The sequence below is a fragment of the Phyllostomus discolor genome, chromosome 4, assembly GCF_004126475.2.
Source record: "Phyllostomus discolor isolate MPI-MPIP mPhyDis1 chromosome 4, mPhyDis1.pri.v3, whole genome shotgun sequence".
NCBI lineage: Eukaryota > Metazoa > Chordata > Mammalia > Chiroptera > Phyllostomidae > Phyllostomus > Phyllostomus discolor.
The window spans coordinates 198,341,843-198,368,257 of record NC_040906.2 but is presented as its reverse complement, the minus strand read 5'-3'; the positions used below and the strand labels follow the sequence as shown (position 1 = coordinate 198,368,257).

At 44.1% G+C, this 26,415-nt stretch overlaps 1 protein-coding gene across 1 annotated transcript in view; it reads right to left on the bottom strand.

Moving 5' to 3' along the window:
* The window catches only part of PLEKHG1 (pleckstrin homology and RhoGEF domain containing G1), a 206,883-nt gene that overhangs the window by 148,417 nt on the left and 32,051 nt on the right, over positions 1 to 26,415 (bottom strand). The window contains exon 2 of the mRNA XM_036024891.1: positions 4,386 to 4,448. The gene's annotated coding sequence lies outside the window, so the exon portion shown is untranslated. The remainder of the gene's footprint in view (positions 1 to 4,385; positions 4,449 to 26,415) is intronic.

The window sequence follows — 26,415 nt, the reverse complement described above, 5'->3', positions numbered from 1 at the left end:
CCTTTAATAGGCGTTTTCTTCTTCTTTTTTTTAATAGTTTATTTTTATTGTATTTTCCCCCATTACCATTTATCCCCCTTACACCCTCTTTCACCTCCACCCACCCTCTCTCCCCACAATCACCACATCATTTCCATGTCCATGAGTCCTTTTTCTTTTTTACTCCATCACTCTACCTGAGAAGTGTTTGTTTTTTTTTGTTTTTGTTTTTGTTTTTTTTAGGAGAGGAGACGTGCCCAATACTTCAAATCAAATCTGTACATCTTTCTGAATGCTGTAATTTTGTGCTCCATTTTTGTCATTGCTATATTTAATTATTCTTTCTAACAGTTTTCACCTTTGATTATACATTAATTTTTTTCCATGACACCACCATGTCAAAAAACAATCAGGGGATTTTGCAACAGGAGAAACTGAAGCAAAGCATCTGAACAGCTTTTGAAAAGAGCCCACACCACACTCAGCCCCTGTGCTCTGGGCCTGTGCCAGGAATTGCACCGATGGTTATATTATTAGCAATGTAAGGCACTTAGAAGGCCCTGGGGACACAGTGGCAAGGTCACTTCTAGGACATGTGAAGGGACACATAGTGTCGATTCCTCCCTAGGCATGTCTTCCCCATATTGTTTGTAAGATTTAGGGGTAATAAGCCACCACAGCCCAATCCCACAAAGGCATCAGCTTCAAGACTACACCCTACTGAGGTGATGGAGAAGCAGCTACTAACTGGGACGGGTTCAATGTGAAGTCATCCCACAGCTGCTCATAAAAAGGCAGTGCAGGTCCTCAGATAGGGATGCGAGGAACTATAGTGATGCTTACCCTCTGGAGAAGAGCCCGTCCACACAGTAGGGCCACAAGGCACGTGAGAGCAGTGCTTAGTCACAGCAAATATAGGGGGAAAACATACCATTTGTGCTCTTTGGCATCCTACTAAAAGCACCCCACTTCCCTGTCCCCCCACTTGGCAGTCTATGGAGCTTGGCATCTGAGAGCAGGAACAGTCGAGAGGACACCCAAGCACCCTAGCACCCAGTGCTTGCCCTGGGACATTGAGTTGGCCCCTCCTTCTCCTCGGGCAGCGCCATGTATGCTGTGCACCTCCAGCCGCCGCTTCTCCCCGAACGCTTTCATCAGAGAGTCGGGGCAGGCGAAGGCCTGGCTGGGAGGGCACTGAGAGTCAAGGCAGGGGAGCATCAGGAATACCCGAATGGGCGCATACAATCACGTTCTTCTTGCGGGCACTTCAAAAAGGAAGCCTTGAAGCTGACGCTCTCTCCTCTCTCTCACACACGCATGTCATAGCAACAGGAAAAAAAGCTGCACTCCAGTTCCTGGAGGGTCAACAAACTACGCAAAATTGGGTTCAGATTTTTCAAAAGTTTCCGTAAATTAGCACTACTTAGTCAAGTATTATTACCAATTAAAGTCAGAATAATTTTAAAAAGAAAGAATTTGAAGCCAGCTGATTCCTTCTGTTCACACCCCCAGACTTGGGTCTTCAGTGGCCCGTCCCTCCAGAATTCTCTAGCTTTCCCAGCTCCATTTGACTCAGTGGCACCAGTGGGCACATGCTGGCTTGATTCCCTAGTGAGGTGGGCAACGGATTAGTAGGTTATTATTTTATATTGATGTACTGTATATATTTTTGTAGACTTTCCCAGACACTTGCTAGCCTGAGAACTAGAGGTTTGGCAGTTCACTTACAATACCCCAAACAATTTTGGAACAATTTAATTTTTAAAAAATATCTATTTATTGAACTTATTGGGGTGACATTGGTTATTAAATTTCAGACCTACTGGGGACCTGGCCCGCAACCCAGGCATGTGCCCTGACTGGGAATCGAACCTGTGACCCTTCAGTTCACAGTCCAGCACTCAATCCACTGAGCTACACCAGCCAGGGCAGCAATGTATATTTAAAATAAAGAATTGTTTTAGAAATACAGGGGTGCTTTTTCCTCCAGGAGTGTTGGAGAGAGAAAGCTTGGGGTACCTTGAACTGCCTGAGATGAGGATGCGGTGAGGGAAACCCAGGACAACCACTAAGATAGAGAAGACCATTAGATTACCTTTTTTTGTTGTTGTTTTAATTAGTTCTGGAAGACTAAAAGGTTCCTTCCAGCCCGGCTGCTGTTTTTGTGAAAGGGTAAAAGGAGCCTCAAGATGGGGACCGACCAGCACAGGGCTCCCCCTCCCAGGCACTAGGGACAAGGCCGTCTCAGTGCCCAGTCTGCACTGCTACTGACGGGAGTGGGGAAGGGCGGAGGACGTGACGCCCCAAGGAGGAAATTAGCTCATTCGTGCTTCCAGCAAACATCTGAGCTTCTTTTATATGTCTGGCTTTTTCTGGAGTATATACAGCAACAAACAAAACATTCAGAGACCCCGGCTCTCAGGGAGTTTATACTTGAGTGGGCACCGATTTTGAAAAAGCGGTCCCTCGGGCATGCAACACGGTAACGTTAAATCAACAAGTGATTTTCAGAAGATGTTCTGTGCGCAATTTCTATGGTCACGGCAGCTGAAGACCCACAAAAAATATTTCCTCCCAAGCTAGATCATGGTTTCAGAAACAAACAAAACCAGGTCAGCTGTGGTAATTGAAAAGGTTGTGTACACAGGAACACAGATCAGCAATCACCAAAGAACTACATAGAATTCTGGACTCCGGCAGCAGCCGGGCAGGCGGGGTGAGGCCCTCTCCCAATGGAACCCACACCCCTCAGGCAAAAACGGGACCGGAGAATCCCGAGTCGTGTCCCGCCATCCCTTCCCGTACCTTCCGTAGCCTATTACACAGCAAACAGAGTATCACTGGGTCTCTCAAGGGAGACATTTTTCATTTTATGCTGGGAAAACATAACGATGTACCATAGCTACCTAACCTAACAATATGTCGTTTCTTTCTTTGTAGATAGAACTATGCACCTTGCTGATGAGCAGACAAGTCTATAAACTCATTTACAGAGAAGACAATCATTTATTTAAAAAATGATTACTACCCCCCCTCCCCAAAAAAAGTGCTCAAGTGACTGAATCTGTCATGGATGTACAGTGAGCCTGTGGCCCAGTGATGATGACGTTCTTAGGCTCTGCGCACTTTGGCCCCTTCTTCCGTACAAAAATAGTTAAGGATTATATTTTATGACTGCACTGGTCTAAAGAAAAATATAATCCAGGCTAGGTCCATTATGATATATTCACTATTATTATATTCGTTTGATCCTGCTTCTGGGAGCAATGACAATTAAAACATTCTCGTGGCCACTAAAAGCATCCCAGACCCTGGGCACTGCGCCTAATGGTAAGTCAACTCTGAACCATAGACCCTTCGTGTTTACGCTGCGCAGCACTGTAGCCATGTTTAGGCAAAAGGTCTCCCGGGACTTTCTTGCCCGTAATGACGGTCTGCAGTAAGCAAACCGTTGTTTTACCAGTTAACCAAACACCAGTGAACCCTGAACTCTGACACAAGCAAAGCCATCCTTACATCATTAAAATGCCGTTTGTCTTTGTAATAGCTCTTGGTACTTCAGGAAGAATAATGCAGTGTATCAAATATTCATGATTCCAGTAAAGCATTATTATTTTGCTAGTCGAGGGCAACAAAGCTCTAATCCACTGTAACACTGAGGCCTTTCATTTTGTTTTTATTCTATTGTTTGTTTCAACAAGAAGACGTGCGTGCAAAACTGAAAAGATAAACTCGTGAGTGACAAATGATGGCATGTACCTACCCGACTGAGTCCCTTCCTCCGCTCCTGTCGTCCCAGTGGGCATTCAACATGCACCTGAGCCGTGTCAGCTCAGCGTTCCAGGTCTTGACAGAGAGCTTATCGTGTGGTCAGAGTACGAAAAATTAAAGTATTTGGAAAGGAGACTAAAATAATTGCCTAGACTTAAAAAAGAGTGGGGGGGGGCATACTCTTTTCCTTCCTTGGCCTTTTATCATTCTTTGCGGCTTTTCAAATACTACCGCCACAGCACTGGATTGAGATTTTTAAATCTTGAAGAAAAAGAAGAAGTTAAAAAAAGGACAGGAAGAACTTTTCTGGCCAACGAGAAGCATGTGAAGTACTACCTAAAGACAGACTAACTAGAAGGCCAACAGGAAGAAACGACCCCGAACTGGGTCACTCTATCGTTTCCTCTTCCTGGTTCCATCTTTGTTCTTCAGGTGTGTCTTTTTGAAGTTGGCATTTTCTTTCGTAATTCGTCCTGTAGTTAGAATATTTGTCACTCTTTTACAAATTAGTTAGAAGAAAAACTGTGCCTGCAGTGTACTTCCATTTACAAAGATACCTAACAAACCTAAACTTTGAATATATTAATTTTTTTAATGTGGTGCATACTCAAGGGCAAAAAATGCAAACGGCTTACTTTTGTAGCTGAAGGAAGCCTTTTCAGTGCGGTCACCCAGAGACTCCTAATGTCCGTCTTCACCTGCAGTGGAAACACAAAAAATAAATGGCTAAAAAAGTAAAAACTTAAGTATTACTTTTCCATATGGATGAGAAGCAGGGCTCACTCTAAGTAGCAAATGGAAGACTGGAATCAAAAAGGCCAAAATTTTCCAAGGAAAATGCCACATCTATATTATTAGTCTATAATAGACCTAATGCAATAATCATAACAACTAGTCATTTAAAAACAAAAAAAAATTAACAGGATATAGTATTAGAAAGTTACTTTGACTTTCTCCTTCCCTTGACATACTCAGAAAGTTCAAAAGAGACTTGAACTTTCAATAACACTTAATAACTGAGTTCACTGACTTGTCAGAAGAGTTTACTCTACCCGGGGGAACGAAACCCTGAGGACTGGAAAGAAAATGGACTGTTCCACTCAGTCGCAACCATAGTATCCCTGCTTCCCAATCACAAGTCCCCCACGGCAAGGGGACAGCCTTCTATGGCCATGGCTGTGGTTGTATCCCATAATTCCTCTCATCTCACATCTCTGCAAAGTAGCTGGGTAGGGGGACAGATGTTCATGACGGCGATGCTTACATCCGGTAACATTTGGGATTGCTGTTTTTCTGGCCACTATTTTTAAAAGGAAGGAACCACAGATATTTTTATGTATTTTAGGCTTTTAAAGGAAAAAAAAAACCCAAATGTGCCGAGAAATTTATCAGCTGGGTATCTTCATGAAAGACGTTACTCAAGAATATTCCAGTTGCTAAGGGATAAATCAAAATAAAAAGCTCAGAGTGGAAAAGCAGTCCCGTAGTGGTAGTGCGGGTGGAGAGCATTGAAAGCAAGGGAAGGAGGAATGAAGTAGGCCAGTCACTCTAACCGTAGTCCCGGCAGAGTATGAACTTTCAAAATTCCTGAAAAAAAAAATGTAATGAAAAACTTTACTATCATAACTAGCCCCATCTAAGTCGGAAGTCCTGGATCATGTTATTAAAACCAGAGGCATAAGTGGAGGGAGATGGTACAGGGGAGCTGGCTGCATTTGTGTACGGGGAGTGAAGAATGGGGTTTCCTTTGCAACGCTACTTCTTTTTATTGTCCTTGGAGAGAACAAAGAAATGAACTGAGTATCTAAGCTCAGTAAAGTGGAGACACAATAATAACTATAATCTAGAAAAGGCAGAAATAAAAATAAAAGCAGTGACTTTGTATTCGGATATTTAAAAAGCAGTTGCTGGTTAATTACACAATGAAATACCCTGTAGACAGATTTCGGGCAAATCTAGTCATAAAATCTAACAGAAAACCAGAATTGCTACAGGAATATATTACAGATACGGGAGAGATTAAAAAAGTAAGAGTGCCATATAAAAACATCCTTGTGAGTAAATTTGGGCATCTCAATGGAAAGAGTCTTCTAAGGTGGCATTTAATTATTAAAACTGAACCAAAAATATAAAAACTTAAAAACTAATGAATGCGGTTTACTTCAAGAATTAGATTATCCCCAACTATATAAAGAGCTTTCAGTATCCGAATAACTGAGGCTTCCAGTTTGTTTGATGAAGTTATCCCAAGCCTGATAACCAAATGTGTGATAGGACACAAAGAGAGAAAAAAAAAGTCATAGGCTTATTTGACTTCAGTAAGATAGAAGAGTACTAAAAAAAGGGCTCAGGAAACTCAATTTTAGTATGGTAAAACAGTCATACAACAATATATATTGGGCTCATTCTAGAAACATCCTATAAGTAGATCTATTCTACTCTAGCCATAGGGTCACAAGAGAGCAACACACACTCATATTTTCCAGGACACCAGAATGACACACGATAAACTCAGTACTGATATCTGACAACCTCTCGGCCACCTAGAAATAGATCCCTTACTGTGTTTTTTTTTTTAAAAAAGGTTTACAACCCACAGACATTTTGATTAAAAAGTCAGGATGAAATGAAAGACGCTCACAATGCAATGGTGAGCGGAAACAAACCAGCTAAATTACCACCACCCGCAGGTGACGAGTTTGAATACCTAGAAAACTCAAGAGAAATCTCTAAAAAAATACCCAACTGGAAATAGTAAAGGTGCTATGAGATGGTTTGAGGAAACAACACGGAAAAGCAATGTTTTTTTAAAGATTTTATTTATTTATTTTTAGAGAGGGAAGAGAGGGAGAAAGAGAGAGAGAGAGAGAGAGAAACATCAATGTGTGGTTGCTGGGGGTCATGGCCTGCAACCCAGGCATGTGCCCTGACGGGGAATCAAACCTGCGACACTTTGGTTTGCAGCCCGCGCTCAATCCACTGAGTTACGCTAGCCAGGGTGGAAAAGTCATGTTTTTTGTCCAGTGGCAGCGACGTCTAGTCACAAACACGGGAAAATGGAGACAGTCTAAAAGTAGACCATAGTCAACAAAATTGTGCTTATAATGAAGGATTTGTATAGAAAACATTTACGGAAATGTAGGATACTGCTTTCCTCATGAGACATGATGGAAAGTACAAATGCCCTTCCCCAAGGGCGGGGAGGGAAGCATCATGTAGCCAGGGAATTCAATATGAGGTGAACCAATGAATTTGTATGTGGGGGCTGCACAAAGCGAACTACCATTAAAGGAATAAGAGAACAGCAGGAGAGCATTTACAATCAGTGGTGCTTATTTATAGGTGAGTAGCTGACAACCCCAGAGGCTGTTCTATAAATTCAGGATAGGATTAAAAAAAATTGATTATCCGGCCTGAAGCGCAAAATCCACTAACGCGTTATACTTAGGACATTAAGTAAAAATAGAATTTTATGTTAAGAAAAATATCCCCTCTGAAGGTTGGGGCTATGTTATAAATACCCACAGACGTTAGGTTTGTGAGAAGAAGATGCTGGCTGCACCTCACTGACTCGCGGCAAAACCGGTCGTGTTTTACTGCTTTTGGCCACAGAACAATGAGAAACATATAGTCTGGAGTGTAGGCAAGGTAATGTTTAAAGTAAGTTATATAGGCAAAACGCAACTAGTGTGCTTTTGAGAATAAAAATAAACGAAATGTCAGGGTTGGTTCTGTAAAAAGGAGACGCAGCTCCAATATGTCACCATGTCCTTTTAGCTACACCATCTAAAATAAGCTTATTCTTAATGTCAGATGACAGAGTGCAGACAGAGACTAACGGCTTTGTGTCCCTAACAATAACTATGGGATCAATTCTAGTCATTCCGAAATGAACGCTACCAAAAACTGCCCACAGAAGAGACCAAAATAAAAGGCCTGTTAGCTTTGGAGGACCACCATACCCAGGGACGGGATATACGCAGCTTTTAATGGCCTGAAGTAGGTGATGTTTAGACAAAGAATGATTTAAAAGTCATGTCTGATTTTTAAAAACCCACTTCTTATGATAAGAACTAAGAAAAAAAACACAAAGTATAACTATCTTACCTGAAATGTCAATGATCTGAAATACAGGAGCCCTGGAGATTTGTTTATAAGCACACAGACTTTGCTATCTTTATTTCTTGGGTAAAACACATGAAGTTCATAGGAGAAACCAAGCGAGGGTCGAAATCCACACAAGGAGTTACGAGAAACCACAGGACTTCAGACCAGTATAAACTATAATACAGCTAATAGTAATACTGCCAGGGCACAGCAAACCTCTGCATGTTCCCCCCATAAGGATCTAAAAGAGATGGTCAAGTCGATAAAAACAAAGTATTTTTGAAGGGATATGCAAGTGGATCATGTTAACCCAAAAGGAATCTCTGTATCTGGACTGGAGTCCTGCTTCTGCCCCATACCTGCCAGGCTGGGTGCCATCACATTCTGACTTGGGAACGCTAGGTAACTTATGGCTCTAGGTCCACTGTGCCGCAGAAACCACATTCTGGCTTCCACCTATCCTTCCTGAAGCTGCCTCACTTCCTTCCTGGACTATAAGCAATGAACGACAACTAGTATAATACAAACCTTCTTAAACTGGCTGCTGAAAGCAGGCAGAGTAACAGCATCTGTTATGTGAGAAGGCCCATGTCCACCTACCTTCCTTCTGGCAACTGTACTAGCATCTTCCTCTACCTCTCCCTACTCCCAGCCCGTTTACCTTGAATGACATTAATTAGGCGAAGCCATTCATTGTGTTTCAGCCCTCTAATTACTTTGATTGGCTCATGGATAGGCACATGGCTCAAGCCAGACCAATCAGGGCCAATGAGACTCAATTAGGGGTATTTTATTAAAACCACTGGGGAAACACACCCTTTCTTGTTCCTAGTAGACGCAAATAAGAGAGGATTTGGAGGCCAGAGCTGCTGCAGCCCTCCTGCGAACATGTGGGGCCTGCAAACGAGCCAACAAGGAGAAATCTCACACTAATCTACTGCGTGCTTTTGAGCCAAAAACTACACATACACGCTCTAATGTGACTTGCTTTCGTCCACTCAGTATTAAGCGTGTGAGATTCCTCCATATTGCTTTGCTAACCAGGTAGTGCAATTGTTTGCAGTAATGGACAGTATTTCATTGGATACTTTGTGATATGAGTGTTCATATGCTCCACTGTTGAACTTTTAGACCATTTCCATCCTCCCCCCCATTATAAGCAATGTTGCACACTGCCTTGATACAAGGTTTCTACCTTGTATTTGCCTGAATTGGAACTGCTGATTTGTTCGTCATAGGCATGTTGAGCTTTATTGGGCTATGCTAACTTTTTTCAAGAGTAATTGCACCAATTTAAAACTCCACCCACAGAATACGAGAGTTCATTTTGCTCCATATTTTGGCCAACCTAATACTATAAAATTTTTGCCCAAATCCCATTGTCTAAATTCCTATAGCTTTATAACAATGTAGGTGTTCGGCCATGTATTATGAAAAATAGAGACATTTACTGAATAAGATACAAGATACAAGAAACATTGTACCTAGGACAGTGACGCTTTAGTCCCCTTCAAAGTAGGCACCTTGGGACTTCACACAGTTCTCCCAGTCACCATCAGCTGCCCCTTGCATTTTCCTGAATCTCATCAATGGTCTGAAATCTCTTCCCTTTCAAAGGTGATTTTAGTTTTGGGAAAAGCCAAATCTAGTTTGGAGGGGGTCTGAGTCACCAGGATGATTTGATGTTTCACCAAAAAAACTCTGCATGAGATGTGATGCATGAGCAGGCAATATTGTCCTGATGAACCTGATAATCACCAGTTGCCCATAGCTGCAGCCTTCTGAATCATCCAAATGGCATCCATGGAGGAATGTTTAAGCTTAATGCAAACTTTGACACAGATTCGTGGCTCTACCGGCTCAGTCATTTTCAATGTGATGGCCACACAGTACACATGCTCACTCAACAGCATCTACTGCCCCCACTGACTAGTACAGTGAAGTCATCATTGCTCACACATGTGCATTCCAGTCCACTCTCCTTGGCTGCCAGGTTACAACGATGTCGTGCAAACCATTCTCGTTATGTTGACAATGGCTCCACTTTTTCTGGGCAGACCTCGTAAAATAGCATCTCTAAATCCTCCTGCCTGTTTCTTCTTCTGGATTCTTTAGGCTATTCCTGGATCTTTGTTCTGTAAACATTTTAGAGTCAGCCTCAGATCCACCAAACACATGTTGGAATTTGGTTGAGACTACATTGGATCTATATTAGAAAGAACTGACATGTTTATAAAATGAAATTACCTATGACTATATGTTATCCCCTTTCCATTTTTAGGTCTTTAAAAGTATCTTTCAATAAAATTAGTTATTCCATTTTCTACATAAAAGTTTCACAGATCTTTCATTAGATATATTTCTAAGAACCTTAATTTTGTTTATTACTGGAGAAGATACCTTTTAGAAAGGTATCCTGCTTTTTCTAGAGAGGCTGTTAACTTAAAAGTGTTATATTTGGAAATATAAAGAAAAGTTGCAAAAAACAAGAGTGCAAAGAAGACTCTCTTTTCCTAGTTCTTTCTTGCCAGAAGTGTACTGATTGTGTTCACCCTTTCCTGGAACCACGGTGCGGGGATGCTGTAAGTATGCATAACTGTTCCGATACAAACAAGAAAACCCACCAAGTTCCCAAGAAACTGGTTGAGCAAGCTGGGGTGGAGGGACAGAATTTAAGTGATCAAACATTTTAGAATAGGAATGTCAAACAATCACAAGCTGTTCCCATTCATACGGGTGATTACTTCGATATCTCAGACTCAGTCTTTATTTATTAATCCAACGAGTGGTTAGGGCCTGTTATGTAGGGACGCACATTTCTATTCTCATCGAGACCTCCAAACACAGACACTCCACAGCTTTTCTTGCAAAGTCAAGTCCATTTCTATTTGTAATTTGGTATTTCTAATTGACCAGCTTGTGTTGCCAAAGAAAAACAGTAGGTTTCAACCACTTAAAAAAAAAAAAAAAACAAACACTAGGATTTGGAAGTGCAGACGATGGAGAAGTGGTACAAATCTTTCAATAGCTAGGATTCACTGGTTTCCTCTCCAGTAAAAATACTAGTTCTACCCATAATTTGATTAAATTACACAGTGAATGCCTGATGTGTGCCAGGCACTAGGCCAGGCATGGGATTACGAAGTGAGTAAATCATGGTGTCTCTGAGAAACGCGTCTCATGTTTCACAATGAATGGATGGGTTCTTGGAAAAACTACGCACATCAGCAATTTTTAATAAGTTTGGACTTTTTTCATTGGCGTTTTAATAGATACACTGGGGGAAATCCGTCAGAGTGAAGGTTCTACCCACTCAATCCTGATGTTATAGAGGGTTTGCACATCTCATCAGGCACTGGTTGAATGCCGCACATAAATAAAATTTATGAAGTGAGTTCAGTTTTCAAGACAAGTTCAGTTCTTAGCTTGTATCAGTTCCTGGGCTCCACAGGCCCGCACACCGATACTCGGTAGAATGGACGGCAGGTCTTTATGCCTCATGAAGGTATGTTAGGCCATCTGGCATGCTTCCCAAGTGTAGGCTGTATTTCACGGTGAACTGGCTGCAAATCTTTAAAAAGTGAACCCCAAGGCAGCGAGACAGCACAGGCCCCGCACCCCAGATGCTGAAGGTCTGGACCTCAGAATCTGCTATTTTCTCTTCATTTTTTTAAGAGGCTACCAGTCGGCATGACTACTTGACAAAGTATTGTTAATTCTAATGCTTAATCAGGGGCACTGGAAGTCCCAGTATGTGACTCCTTCCTTCTATTTCCCTGTAGGTCCCTTTCTTTTTTGTTCTTAAAAACAAACATAAAAGCAAAGTGGGCCTCGTAAGGAGACAAGCTGGCCAAATAGAACAGGGGATTTCAACACCCTTTTTCTTTATTTTTCAATGTTGGAGATGCCTGGGCAAGAAAAGCGAAGGAGAGAGTGTGTTTTGAATGAACGATGTACACTCAAGTGCTATTAAAGGCACTGGAATTACAAAGAAAAACCCCAAACCGCTGCCCAAGACGAAAGGCTCTCAAGGAAGGGGGGCAGACCGGTGAACAGATAGATGGTATCTGGGTTACAAGTGCTATAACACACTTACCAACACCTTCCTAACTCTCTTCCCTATCCCTCAGGCAACCCGTGCCCCTCCCAAAATGCCTGGAATGCGCCCAACATCAGAGCACCAAACAAGGTACCCGGCATGGGTGGGGAGGACCCAGGTGTGGCTAGGACAGAGTGCTTCCCCTTAGGGAACCTGTGGCCAGCGGGGTGGGGGTGGGAGTGGAAGGGGTGTCACAGAGTTAGCTAGCAACAATGCCCAGGGGCAGCTTCAGTGGTGCAGTGCGTACTTGAAAGCATAAAAAGAACACAGTTCCTTCCTGGCTGGTGTGGCTCACGGATTGAGCACCAGCCTGTGAACTAAAACGTTGCTGGTTCAATTCCCTGTCGGGGCACATGCCTGGGTTGTGGGCCAGGTTCCCACTTGGGGCGTGCATAGCAACTGATCAATGTTTCTCTTTCTGCCTTCCCTCCCCTCTCTCTAAAAATAAAGAAATAAATATAATAGTTTTTTTTTTAAAAAGAACACAACTTTTATGTTCTTGAAATTGGGGGCTTAATACTGAAATCGGGGGCTCAGTAACACACCAGTGCGGGAATATTATGGGTAAGGCAAGACTTTCCAAAGATCCTCAAGTCCGGATATAAATCAGGAGAAGAAAGGTAACTATGAAAATTAAGGTTTTTAGCAAATTCTGTATTTAATACATTGTCCACAGAAATGGACAATTTCTAAGCAGAAAAATGTTATAAGGAGGACCTTTTATAGGCTGAAGTCCAAGAGCTTCTTTCAACCTAGATTAATAGTATTAAGCGATTAAGATGTGTTCGCAAGCAGCAGAAGTGAACAATGTTCATTAGTAAAGTGGAACTCCCTAAGACGAACAGAACCTGGGTGGCTGTCATTCTTGAAGCTGGAATGTCTCATAAGGACAACAGACTTTAGGAAAGGGAAACAGAAGATGCCGTGTTTCTTTTGCTAGTTATGTAACAATCCAACATTTTGGGAGATAGCTTTAGAAATCTCAACTCGTGACTGCCTGTTTATTTAATGGTGAAGTACTGATTTTTTTTTTTTTTTTTAAGAAACCAGGCTTCTAAAAAAACATTTTAAAAAAACAGGCTTCTGTAAAAAACACTACTCTTATTCAGGCAACATATGGAAAAAACTGTTACATCACTTTAGAATGTTATATTTAGAAAGGTAATTTCCTTTCACTGAAGGGCTTTTTTTTCTTCTTCAACCTTTCCACATCAGTCAAGAAAAACAGGCTTTGACATATCAGTTTTTAAGAAGTGAACTACCAAGTCTGTCACAGAGTTTTTATTGAACATCCATCGTGAGGCTATTTCAACGAGCTTTCAGGTTCAGGAAGGGGGAAAAGAAAACATAAATATGGCATGCAGACTCCCAATGAAACATTCTACAGTTCTTAGGGAGCAGTGATTTATTCTTCTGCACATTCCCCACCATCACGGCAGCTACCGCTTCCTGGAAATCTCTGGTTCTGCTAACGTGGTCTGCGTTTCCTTCTGAAAAGAGGGGAAACGCTAAAATTGAATTATGTCGCCCACGAGGAAAATAGGAGGGTGATAACGGAGGGGGGGTGAGCAAAGAAACCTTGTCATTTTAAATCTGTCCTTGGGAAAACGATTTTTCTTTTTATTAAATGTGTCATTAGCACGTGGGGTTGTGCTTGCACATTTATTTTCCTGATGTCAAAGGTTCAAACGCAATGTGAATGCCATTTAAAAAAATAGTTCAGGGAGTCCGAACTTCACAGATCATCTTTTCTGCATCCCCTGCCATAAAATTAGAACGGCGCTTGGCAATCCCAGTGTGCAGCAAGCACAGATATTTAGCATCTGTGTCTCCCATTAGCCCACATGTGGCTCCACTTCTTCTGGGCACGACTGGCGTGCCCAATGCTCAGCACATGGTGATGGCTCACAAATAGTGATTCTATGAATAACTGCATGTGATGTGCTCACTGGATAGGTATCTAAGAGGAGCTTTAAATGGGGTAGTCCAGATGATACATACATGTTGACAGGAAGGATCTTCCAGAGAAGAAGGGTTTGAAAATCCTGGAATATGAAAAATCATCAAGAGTACCCCTGAAAGAGACAGGAGGACGTGGGCCCAGGACCCAGGACCCAGGACCCAGCACCTGGCGTAAAGTAAGGCTGGGGCACTTCCACTGTTACGACAAGGGGCGGGCAGACGATGGTGAATAGATTGGATGGCAGGTAGAGAGGCTAGTGTGTCCCTGGGTGATTCTGTTTTCTCTGGGAATTAACTGACCAGATCACCTTCTGAAGGTGGTGAGCAAGCATGTGTGGTGGGGAAGATTAGGGAAGGCTAGAATTGCGTCATCTGGAAGAGGCAGGCATGGGCTGGCTGGAGAAAAATGGTAAGCCTGTACATATCACACTCTGTGTCATCAACTACCAGGTGATAGATCCTCAGGTGGGACGTAGGCCCGGGCATGCGCTCAGCAGAGAGGAGGGGGGGACAGGTGAGTGGTTGGAGTCAGAAGAAAAGCCCTGGTTTCAGAACCAGGAGACTTGGGTACCAGCTCGAGCTCTGCTAGAAATGAGTTATCTGACTTGGAGGAATCACTTCCTCCCTTTAGGCCTTAGGTTTTGCCATTTATAAAATGGCAGCATTTCTTACGAATCTCCAACGTCCGTCCCATCTAGTTCTAAAAGGGTCAAGTCATTCTTAAACACCCAGTAAATGAGTTTAATGGCAGCACAATTCATACAGATTAAAAACTTAGAATTGGACAGGAACAACTTTTACTGACTTAGCCCATAGCTTCATTACTTTCAGATGGATTACATCACAACCTCCCCTCCCCGTCTGCCTCTAATCCCACTTCCATCCTGCCATCTGCAGGACAGACATGATCATGTGACTTCTTTGCCTCAGTACTTCCAAAGTTTCCCACCCCCGCCATTGCCATCTGGATGACCCCGGACTCCTCAGCCCAGCCCAGAAAACCCTTTGTCATTGGTTCCTTCACTGAAATACCAACTCGCAAAATTGTTGTTTTTTTTTTTAAAGAAGCATTTTCCAGCCCTGGCTGGCATAGCTCAGTGGATTGAGCATGGGCTGCGAACCAAAGTATCACAGGTTCGACTCCCAGTCAGGGTACATGCCTGGGTTGTAGGCCATGACCCCCCAGCAACCGCATATTGATGTTTCTCCCTCTCTCTCTTTCTCCTTCCCTTCCTTCTCTAAAAATAAATAAATAAAATCTTAAAAAAAAGAAGCATTTTCTCTATGAAAGCATAGAGAAAATAAGGGCATTCTAACCCCCTGAACATATCTGTCACAGAAATTTGGTGTGAGCACTTCTCAGTAGCAACAGTGAGAATTTGGTGGCTGAGCTGAAATACACTAAAGTGAATTCCTTTCACTTTTCAAGAGGAGTACAATATAGGTTAAAGCCTTCTCAAAAGAAATGGGCTTTCCAGAGGAAGTGAAGAAAGAATATAAATAACATCACCCCATTCATTAAAAGAATGGTATTCAATGATGTTTACACAAGTGGTTCTCACTCTTTAAACTTAAGTCTAAATATATTTTAAAAGCTCTATGTAAAGTAGTAATTTACTGAAGCCAAACCACAAAGAAATCTCAAGAATGTATCCAGGTTATATAATTCTGTCCCCTGCTACGTAAAGAGAATTTTAACAGTTTCTACTTTGGCCATCTATTGACTAATTGCTACTTAGGAGAATTTTGGGAAATAAGTTGAAAAAATTAAGTTTCAGTCCAATTAAGTTTCCAGGTAAGAGACAGAAATGTAAGCCCCTAACCACGGACAAGCCATTTTGGGGTACCTGGCTGGGGTAGTCTCCACCTGGTCACTTGACTCCCCATCGTCTCTCTCCCATGACTAGGAATTTCTTGTCCTCTTGATGCCCTTTACGGGCCTCCATCCTGCTGCAGCTGTAGCAGCCCTTGGTGTGAGAGAGGGAGGGGCAACGACAAGGTGCATGCAAGGGTCAGTGAATGTTAAATAAAGGGGGGACTGCTGCGGGCTGGGGAGGTGTCCCAGAACCTTCTGTGTGAGCAGGGTGGTGGGGGGGGGCGTGTCAAGGGAGAGCTGGGAGAGAGAAGGAAAGACACGCAGAATCACCGGGAGAGCACAAGAAGGTAGAGAAGGCTAAGTAAGCTGTTCCACGGAACCAAGATGGGTCACTTAGCTGGAGCTGGGGTTTGGGTGGAAAATGGCAACAATACATTCTACCTACATATTGAAGAAGTGTTGAATCTTGGAAAAGAAAAGTTCTAAGCCATCCAAGAAGATCATCTGTCAAGATCATCATCGTCAAGAACGATGCTTTCTTAAGGTCTGAAATAACAGCCATAGATAGTCACATGCCTTCCATGGAAAAAAGATCAAGAACAGTCAAGTTCTCACATTATTAAACAAATTGGTTCCAAACCAGGAAAGTCAATGGACTAAATAATAGACTTTATACGGCTGACGACTCACTCAGTGGGCTTCAAAGTTTAAGCCAAGAAAATCTCCAGTACATACAGCAAATAAACAAAGAGAAGGAAAAGATGAAAGACATGGAAAATCAATTCCAAAAGATCCAAAGTTCATCTACTGGAGTTCTAGGTAAAGAGAGTAAATATTAGTAAGGAGGAAATATCTTGAACTAGTGGAGACTTCAGGCCAATTAGGCCAAAAAAAAGGCGGGGGGTAATAAAAAAAAGATCATTAGTGAGATAGTAGAACTAAGGATAAAGCAAACATCCCTAAAAGCTTTAAAGAGGTAGACAGATGGAGAGACAGGCATGCATGTGGACACACACACACACACACACACACACACAAGCACCGACATATAAGAGTCAGCCCACCACCAGGCTTACCGACTGCACTAGCCTGCAGGTGTCAGAGAAGCAGTGCCTTCCAAGTGAGGGGCTGTCACTTCGGATCCAGACTGAAACTACCGATCAAGTGTGAAGGTCAAAGCAGACATGTCGAACATGGGACAGAGCTCACCATCCGTGCATGCATCTTACGTATAAAGTTACTCCAAGGGACGGGTCTGCTGAGTGAAAACAGGAATTTAAGGAAGAGAACAACATGGGACGAAAAGACTGTAGAGGCCGGAGATACAGCAAAAGCAGAGAGGAGTGTCTATAAGGAAATGACACCACTGGGAAAACCTCCTCAGAGCGGCAACATTCAGTGACCCGGGATGGAGTTTCTTTCTCTGTGGATCTAAGTCTACTCCATGGCTGCACAGTGAATAATATTGGCAGGATGGCTTTTGATTTTTAGAAACAGTCTCCAGACGAAACATTTATAGTTACTCAGTAACAATAAGTATAACAAAAGTACTAAAGCACGGTATTGCACAAATTAGAGTCTAACACACGGGGAGGTGATAGGTAGGGGCCAGGGCTCCTGAGGCCCCGGGGGTTCCCAGATGTGGGACTTTCAGCGCCGAGACTGGGAAAGTCCTGGGGAAACCGGGACCAGTCACGGGGAGAAGAGGTGGAAGAAGGGTGCCAGTGTCCGAGCGGTGCAGAGCGGAGGCCCCCCCAGATGCTTCAGGGAAGAGCAACGGGGTGACAGTCCACATGAGCACAGCGCCTGTCAGGATGGGCTCCCCTTGAGGAACGAGGTCTCATGTCTGATTTCATCCCTTTCCAAACAGTTCGGAGTTTTAAAACAATACATCCATGTAGAGTCGAGTCAGTCAACTGTTAGTAGTGAGGCATCTACCATCTCACAAAGAGAAGGTTTCAAAATGAGAAACAGCTAAGGCCCCAGACATAGGAGGCTCATGAGTGTTGACTAAGCAAGGGGTTTTTATCTCAACTCTGATTTGAAAGCAAGAGCATCAACAAGATCGAGGACAGGAAGGTCTGTTCCCTTTGTCTAGGGGTGACGTCTGTTCTCTTGTGAAGAACGGATGGTCCCAGGAAGGGACGGGCGGAAGTCCTCAGTGAACCCGGACACAGGGCAGCTGAGCCGAGTTAATCACACGCGGGCCGTTCAGTGCCACGCCGGGGAGGGCAGAGTCGCCCGGGTCCCTCCACGTGACAGCTGCTCGCAGACACACTGCTTCCTCTCTGTTTGTGTGACTGCTCATCCCCACTACAAATTGTCTGTTCCGTAATGTGCACAACATATAATGCATTGCATACAACACAACATATAACTGTATTTAATAGCATATTAATTAATGCGTCTGTATTGTATAATACATATTCTATCTAATATAAAATATAATATATAATAAATAACAGACCATACAATATAAAATGTGTGATATTACATACATGCTATAATATGTAATGTGTGGTTTTGTATACATGCTACACATTACACTAACATTTTTTTAAAAGTAACGACTGCCATACCGTGATCTGGCTGTTAAATGCTGACATGGTCACTCCTATAAAAATTTTAAATAGGGCTTCTTTTCATGAGCATTAACACTTTGAAGTGCGATCAATGGCCTTGAAGAGGGATTCCTATCTAGAGATACATGGCTTTGAAAATTTTTTTGACTTTAAAGAGAACTCCAGTCTCAGGTGTGCTGATCCACAGTTATTTGCACAGGAAGCCATTAACTTATCTACAAATGATAACACAACCGTGCAAGATCATAATTGTTTCATTCCCTCCAACTCAAGAATGCCCTCTGCTAACAGCCAAGAGAGATAATATTATTTTCCATGTAAAATAGAAAAGCCCACGGTCCTGTCTTCTGTAAATCACTAACTACCGAGCACATAATCCACATCCATTACGAGTGTTGTACAGAGCGAGGAACCAGGGCCCTTGTGCATGGAACAGCTGGACGGGTGCCCGCCAAACCGCCGCACGCCTATCGAGTTTCCTTACTTTATGGTGCACTTGACATTTTTAAAACATACCTGCTTCAGGATGTAGCTTCTAATTAACATGAGCATTTAAAGGGGCTACATTTACTTATGTGCCCCGTGAAGCTGTTAAATCAATTGTGTATCTTAAAAACCCCAAGTGTAGAAACCAAGCAAATCCAAAAATACTACATTCGTAATTCACTGGAAATGGATACGATAATGACTAACATGTTTGAACCCATGAAAGGAATTTTTTAAAATGTAGCTCCAGATAAGCTGAGAGGTCGGCCCAACAAGTAAAGACAACTGAGGTTAGAAACATTAAAAAGGACAAAATTAGACCTACACAGGCACGTTTCCCGATCCTTTTGAACTACAAATTGCCTATAGTTGATCCACAAATTCCAAAAGAAAAATCAACAGAACTCTGACTCCTCAAAAATGTCTGTTCATAGCTTTTCTGTTTTGTTTTGTGTGTGTATGTGTGTGTGTGTGTGTTTTTAATTACAAGACTCCTAAAATTCCTATTCAAGTGCTTCAGGGTATTGAAAATACTTCAATGTCATTTATTAAAGGCAACATTTGCAGCCCACAAGTCTCCTCAACTCCTCCAAACAGAATTTTTAAAAAGGAATGAGAGTGGCAATTGACTCGCTCTCCAGGAAACGAATTGAAACGTATTGGGGTAAACTTAGCAAACTAATGTGCAATGATTGTGTGGGATTCCAGGTATTCTGTTACAAGCCCTTTCTGGGTGGGAGTCCTATCTGGTCCCCAGTGACAAGCGGTACTGAATGTTCAAATTAAACACGATTGAGAAGGAATTAATTTTCCAGGAGAAGAGTCACTGCACGTCTTTGAAACTTGGGTCATTTTATGTTTCTGTATCAAACAAATTCTTCTTTTCTCCAAACTCTTCCTGGAAGGATAACATCCTAAAAATTCCTATCCACCCTCTCCTGAAGTCAGTGACAAACCACAGAACTTGCGACTCTCAGGCAGAGATGCTGGTGTTTGTAATAATCCCCAAAGCACAGAAATGATGATGGACCCCCAAGCACTCACTGTATTCTCTACAAAACAAAGGTTTATTGTTCAAGTGCTTCATTACTCCATGACTTTAATGGGTTTCTCCCAGAATTATTGTTAGGCTTCAGCGTTTAGAATTGAGAGTTAAAATTTCCCCTATGTCTGAAATTAAGCCATTTGATCTAGTCATGGAGAGATGGATTTATTCTTTCGGTTAAAATATTTAAAATGCTTATTTCTATTCACTTCATTAAAACAGAACGCTTTCTTGCAGCGCTAAGTGTCAGGCCTCTGCATTTCTCTGGTTATCCTTGAACGTGGTTCAAGTACAGGAGTCGGCATGGCAACGGGTAACTCACTCAGGGCACACTCGGTGCCTTTTGAGCCTCCCATCCTTTTTCTGTCCAACCATTTCAAGTGTCTTCAGTTCCATCAGGGGTTTCCAGATGGCCTGAGCCCTGGTACACTTGAGTCGTTCCCTACAATACCATTTTCGTATTTATTATTCTCTACCACTCTCGTGGTACTTGATCACACACTTTGTTGTTATTTAAAAGACATGTCTACCTTTCCTCCTAAACCAAACCCCAAACCAGTCTGATGGGCAGGCAGTCTCTCCTCTCCCCATCCCCTAGTTACTCGTGGCCTTCCGCACAGACATGGTGGCACACACAGTGGCCAGCACAGAGGAGGTCCTCGCGGGCTTTTCTCAGTGGGAGAGTATGTGTCGTGGCTACAGAATGCACTCAGCACCGTCCTCTGTTCTCGGAAGGCAGAGATAACAAGACCCGATTCTTAGCAGAGTGCCGGACATGGAGGCTGCTCCCAGCCACGTCAACCCAAGTCAAATGTGATACCGTCCCCAACTCCCAAGGACATCTCCTATGGTTTTCTTTCACTACAACCTTCACTTGAACTTGCACGTTGTTGTTGTTATTGGAAGTTCAGGCTGCTGCTTATTTCGTTACAAAAACTTAAAATTAACAATATGCAAATATCACTTAAAGAATGAGGAAACGTGTATTTATGGTCTATGTCACGGACACAATAGAAGTTGCAGTCCCACCTTCCGCACCCTGACGACCTCTGTTCCCTTGCTCCCCTGAGCCCTCCTTTTGCTCCTAGTGCACAGGATCCTGCCCGGCTCACCTCCTAATCACCCTTTCAACGATAGCCTTCATCACTGCCTTCCATCCTTGAGCTCTGCAACTGCCCGGGCAAAAGACCAACACTGGGTTGGCGTCCACCTTTCCATTTTAACATACACCTATCTCCGAGACTGGACACTGAAGAAAAACCACACACACACATAGTATCGAGATACATCCATGCCTGCCAGCCTCAGTTGGGCTTGCCCACCATCTTTTGACCTTGTTTTTATAATTCTGTATTAACCGAACACCTACGATGTGCCAGGGGCTGTGCTGGGATAAGCTGTCCTTGCCTTTATCCCCAGGTCAGCAGTTTTTACTATGTCCAGCAAAGCTTCTAACTCACCCCCGTCCCCTGTTCTCGGAAGATGGCCCACTCCGTTGAGGAAAACAAGCCCATCAGAACTATTCCCTGAGCTCTGCACTTACAATCCGCCTCTGGCTTCGCTCTTCTTTGCCATCTTCCTGCAAGGCACGGCGGAGAGGACAGTGGGACCCGAGGTGGGGCACCTGGTCACCAGCGTCCTTCTCACTGTCGTGGTTCCTCGCGGTCTCCCATCCACCCAGACCCTCCCTCTCCGCTGGCTCCGCCTGTACACACGATGGCGTCTCAGTACCCCCTTCTCCTCTCACTGTTACTATCTTTCTCACTCGTCCACGTTTTTGGTGTCACCGTCTGTGACCCTCCACCTCCTCCTCTCGGCTGACTCCGCCCTGCTTCTCCCCTCCTGCTCCACCCCCGGGATGACTGAGACCCGGGCTGCAGAGGCGCCGGAATCTTTCCATCCAGCTTCAAGCAAGGTCTCGGGTCTCGTGTCCCCAAGTGCCTGCAGAGCAGCTCCATGGCAGTCCCCTGGCTGACTGCCCCGCAGCGGGAAGCCCCACGTCCCACCCGATCCTTGCCAGCCCCGGACTCCTGCAGGCCCCATGATGCTGCACCCGCAGGCTGTGCTGCACAGCCCGTGGCCAACGCTGCCGGCGGAGCCTTTTTCCTCCTGTCGCCCCCGCCTGGCGGGTCACTCCCCGGCTTCTTACCTGCCCGACTCTCTCTTGCCCCTCAAGACTCGGCTCTCACGCCAGTGACCTCCTTCGGAAGGTACCTCTCATCCGCACGCTTCCGCACTGGGTCGCAGCTCCGCCCCTTCCTTAGCCCTGTGACCTCACGGGCAGAGACCATGTCTCACCTGAGGGGCCTCGGGCCCACAGTCACCACTCAGAAATGTGAAACTCAATCAGGAGTCTTTACAGGAAAGCTTATCCATTCTTTGGTTGCTCCCAGACGTGCAGTGTGTTTTTCGGCTTAGTAAAAATAAATAAATGGAGCTTTAAAAAAAAAAAAAGCATTCCATAAAGTATTTGCATCGAGTCGTTTTAAAGCCTAAATAAACAAGGCATTAGTCAAATATCAACTGAGTTAGAAACGGGAAATTCAAGTGACATCATACCAGAAGTGCATGCAAACCTCAGTCTTTGACACCCTCTAATGTAAAACCAGCTGGTTTTCCCAGAAAAATGTTCGGTCAGTAAAACCAGTCATTAGTAATATGCATAATTTCATAGCACATTTGAAAGTATTCTTACAAATATCACTTCCAGGTGGAGTTCTTCATTCACCCCTTTGCTTTTTAACTACTGATAACCCTACCACCAATACCGCCTATGAGAATAAAAAGTTTGAAAAATGATTCACTGTATCTCTGTCTATCGCTTCCTGAAGTTGGACTCACAAAGCTAGCCATAGGTGTTTCGCACGACGAGGCACTTGAATTAACTTCATTACAAACCTTATCCTCCAACAAATGCTCGGTATGGTTACAGGCTATTAACTGCAAGAGGCAGGCCGCAGTCCAGGATGTATCGGGTAGAAGGGTCCCATATTTGAAAGGAAAAAAAAATGATGTGTTTGGGGGAAAACGCTGAAGAATATAAAACAAAATGTTACAGAGGGTTGTCCCTGGACAGTAGGGTGTAGGTGGGTGTTTTCTTTTTCATCCCCAGCCCCAAGCATCAGGTATCATTTACACACTCTTTAAAAAAAAGATCTTTAAATAATCAGTACACTGAGATGCATTCCACGGAACTCAGAGCTCTGACACCCTGTGCACGCTCCTCACACCCCTCCCTGGAACAGCGTCATCCTGGGCCCTGACGCCGGCACCGAGACTGCTCAGATCCGCAGGAGAACAGGGACCGTGTTTCCGAGGGCTTGATATATAATCTTGTAGGATAGAAGCTGAGATCCAGGTATTTGTGTGTTTGGGCCTGATAAGATCCTCTAAATGCATTCTACATGTTCGATGAACATCTGTACAGAATGCCTGATTGTTCAAGGTTCCGTCCATGTGTCCTCTGCCCTGGGAACTTGCCCTGGTCAGTCTGAGCTGGACTGAGTGCCGTTCCTATTTGCTGTCGAGGTCTGCACGTGTCTGCCATTCATTCTGGTGTTCTCTCCCCTGCAGTGTGACTCCTTATCCCTGTCTGGATTCCCAGCTAGGCTCTGCGCTCCAACAAGGGGATGGTTACTCTCCTCTCTTACTCACCACCCACAACACGAGAACAATGCTGGACACAAGGCAATACAGACGTCCAACAAGCATCGCCCAGATGAACTAATCCATTGGTACAGAGTACTCGCCTCGATCCTGGGTACCGTGGGGTGGATGCCCTTACATGACAGGAATGTCATTTTTCTGCCTTCCCAGAAGCCATTTGGACAGAATACCCAACAAACTGGCTGAAAAAAAGTGATGAGGGGGTCCTTTGAATTAGATTGGGATAACCCAGGAGAGCTTACAGAAAGATTGTGTGTTAAAGCTTTGGCAGGGGTTCAAGGTGGAAAGGAAAGGGGTGACCCCCTAGAAGGAGACAAGAGTAACGGTCAGAGGTGGGAAAAAATACGGTGTTTTTGAGACAAAGACACATCACATGTAAGCTTACTACACATCTCTCCAAACCCGCCCACTCTTCCCATGTGGTCTAAATCCCTCACTTCACCATCATTACTGTCCCTTGCTCCCCTCAGATGGAGTGCCTGGGGAACAAGGGATATCCATTCCTCTGCAGATCAACAGTGATTCCCTCAGTGGTTTAACTGTGTTCACTTTATACATGGACAGGATATCACATATGGCCCCTCCATACTCTTCTGTTATTTTGTAGAAAGGTACGTATGGACATGGGCTTTATCCAACTCCACATGCTAGAGAACAGTGTTACAGATTTAATGTGGGGTGTTCCCAAAGTACTATTCCTGTGGTGGTAGTGAAGTGTGTTGGATGATTTGTGTCCAAACAAGAATCTCACTGAATGTGCGAGAGACTGAACTCTGCTGCAGCCAGTCACAGAACACTGAGTCATAGGGCAGTGTGCGTAATCAAGGATGCACCTTCAGGTTCTGCTGGATCAAGGAGTGTGTCATACTAGAGCAGGCCGCCCCTGCTAGCCATCATTCATGCTTTCCTGTGATAAACCTAGGATGGCCATTAGAAGCTTAGTGAATTTCCCTGCAGGGTTTCTGGGCCTGTCTGGCAGGCAGTTCACATCTTGGTGTTGGCAGATCTGTTACCAGAGGACAAGACTTCTCCTTACCTTCCCCCTTGTCTCCACCAGCCAAACAATCGGGAGTTCTCACTATTCACTAGCCGAATTGCATATATTTATTAGAACAAGTTTACATTGTGTTTGTAACCATGAAAAGCTTTGTTGCCACCACTGAATAGCAGCAATAGGCGCAAACTCTTCAAAACACAGACCTTGTTCTCTGAGTTGTGTCCTCTGGGCAGCTGACACTCACCAACGGACACAGGGAGACAGAACCCTATCACTTTCAACTGCCCGTTCTATACACAAGGAGAAGATTATCTTGCTGTGTAATCATTGAGCAAGGTTTTATGAAAAAGTAATTACGAGATGGTTAGTAAGGGATTTTTTTTCACTACTAAAAATTACAATGTCACAGCCTGTGTAAACTGTTTATGCAAAAGATGACACTTCCCAAGAATTAGAGGCTCCTGCCATCCGACAGACGGTGACCATGGAAACGTAAAAGTCAACCTTACTATTGAGTCTGGCGCCTCCTTTTCTTTTCTCAAAAGGAAGGTGGTCCCTCTCATCCTGCTCGGAATGAAACGTGGCAACATGGTTCAGATTAGTCGTTTAGATCGTAAATGAACCAAGAAGCCTTCTACACAAGAGCATGGCCACATTATTTATTGTTCTTGAATCTTAACAATGCATATAAAAATCAGAGGATTGGATTAATCTTTAAATTACCATTTAGCTCCAAGATTCTAGGATTTTTTTTTTAAGATTTTATTTATTTATTTTTAGGGAGGGAAGGGAGGGGGGGAGAGAGAGAGAGAGAGAGAGACAGAGAGAGAGAAACATCAATGTGCGGTTGCTGAGGGTTATGGCCTGCAACCCAGGAATGTACCCTGGCTGGGAATTGAACCTGGGACACTTTGGTTCCCAGCCTGCGCTCAATCCACTGAGCTACACCAGCCAGGATTCTGGGATTTATACATGGTGACATTTGTGTATATGTAATACATGTATGTATATATATTTGTGTATACAAATATGTATATGACAAACACACCCATATGTCACTGCTCTGAAAGTCAAGGCAACGGTAGAGAGACACGCATAGCCACGGGGCCTGAAATTCAGGAGTGGAGCAGCCAGTGGGCAGAAGCTGCCCATAGCAACTAACGAGCTCTTCATACCCGTCAACTGCCTCTCCCACGACCACAGGACTACTACTCGCCAAAATAGTGGTGAGTCACCCGGAGCCGACTAGCTTCACCGTGTGCCTTTTCATCCAAAACAGAACCACGGCTGCAATGGGCAACATGAACATTTCAAAAGTCTACACGGCTCTCAAGTCCCATCGACACTCATGCTTCCAGCCCTGGTCCCCACCGAGGGGCTGTCACCGGCACCGCCGCCTCCTCAGCCCGCTGGCCACACTCCGTCACTCCAGTTCCCCAGGAGGCCTGTCACCCTCCATGTCCGTCCTGAGGACCCGCGACTGGCGTCTCCTTGGCCTGTCCAGCGCAGACCTCCGCCACCCAGTTCAATTTTATGTTTTTCACATTTGCATACATTTTTCTATATAAAGTTTCCTTCCTACGTCGCTTATATGGTTTTAAAATATTTGGAAGTCGTCGTTGCCTGGGGTAAGGAAACAAGAGTTCAGAGCTCCGGGTCCCCGCTATGGAATTGACTAGCAGCGTGGCCCCATCCGACATCAGTTCCCTCACGCCCGAGCAGCAGGGCACCCTTCTTGCCCGCCTCATGGAGCTACCGGGGCTCAAGAGAGGAAATGCACGTTAGTCCTGAAACCGCCATCCCTAGCGGATGAGGGCCCCTGGACTGTCTTCTCTACCAGAGGTGGGTGCCCCGTCACGTGTCGGGGAGGAGAGAGGAAGAGCTGTGTGGCCGTCCTGGGCAGTG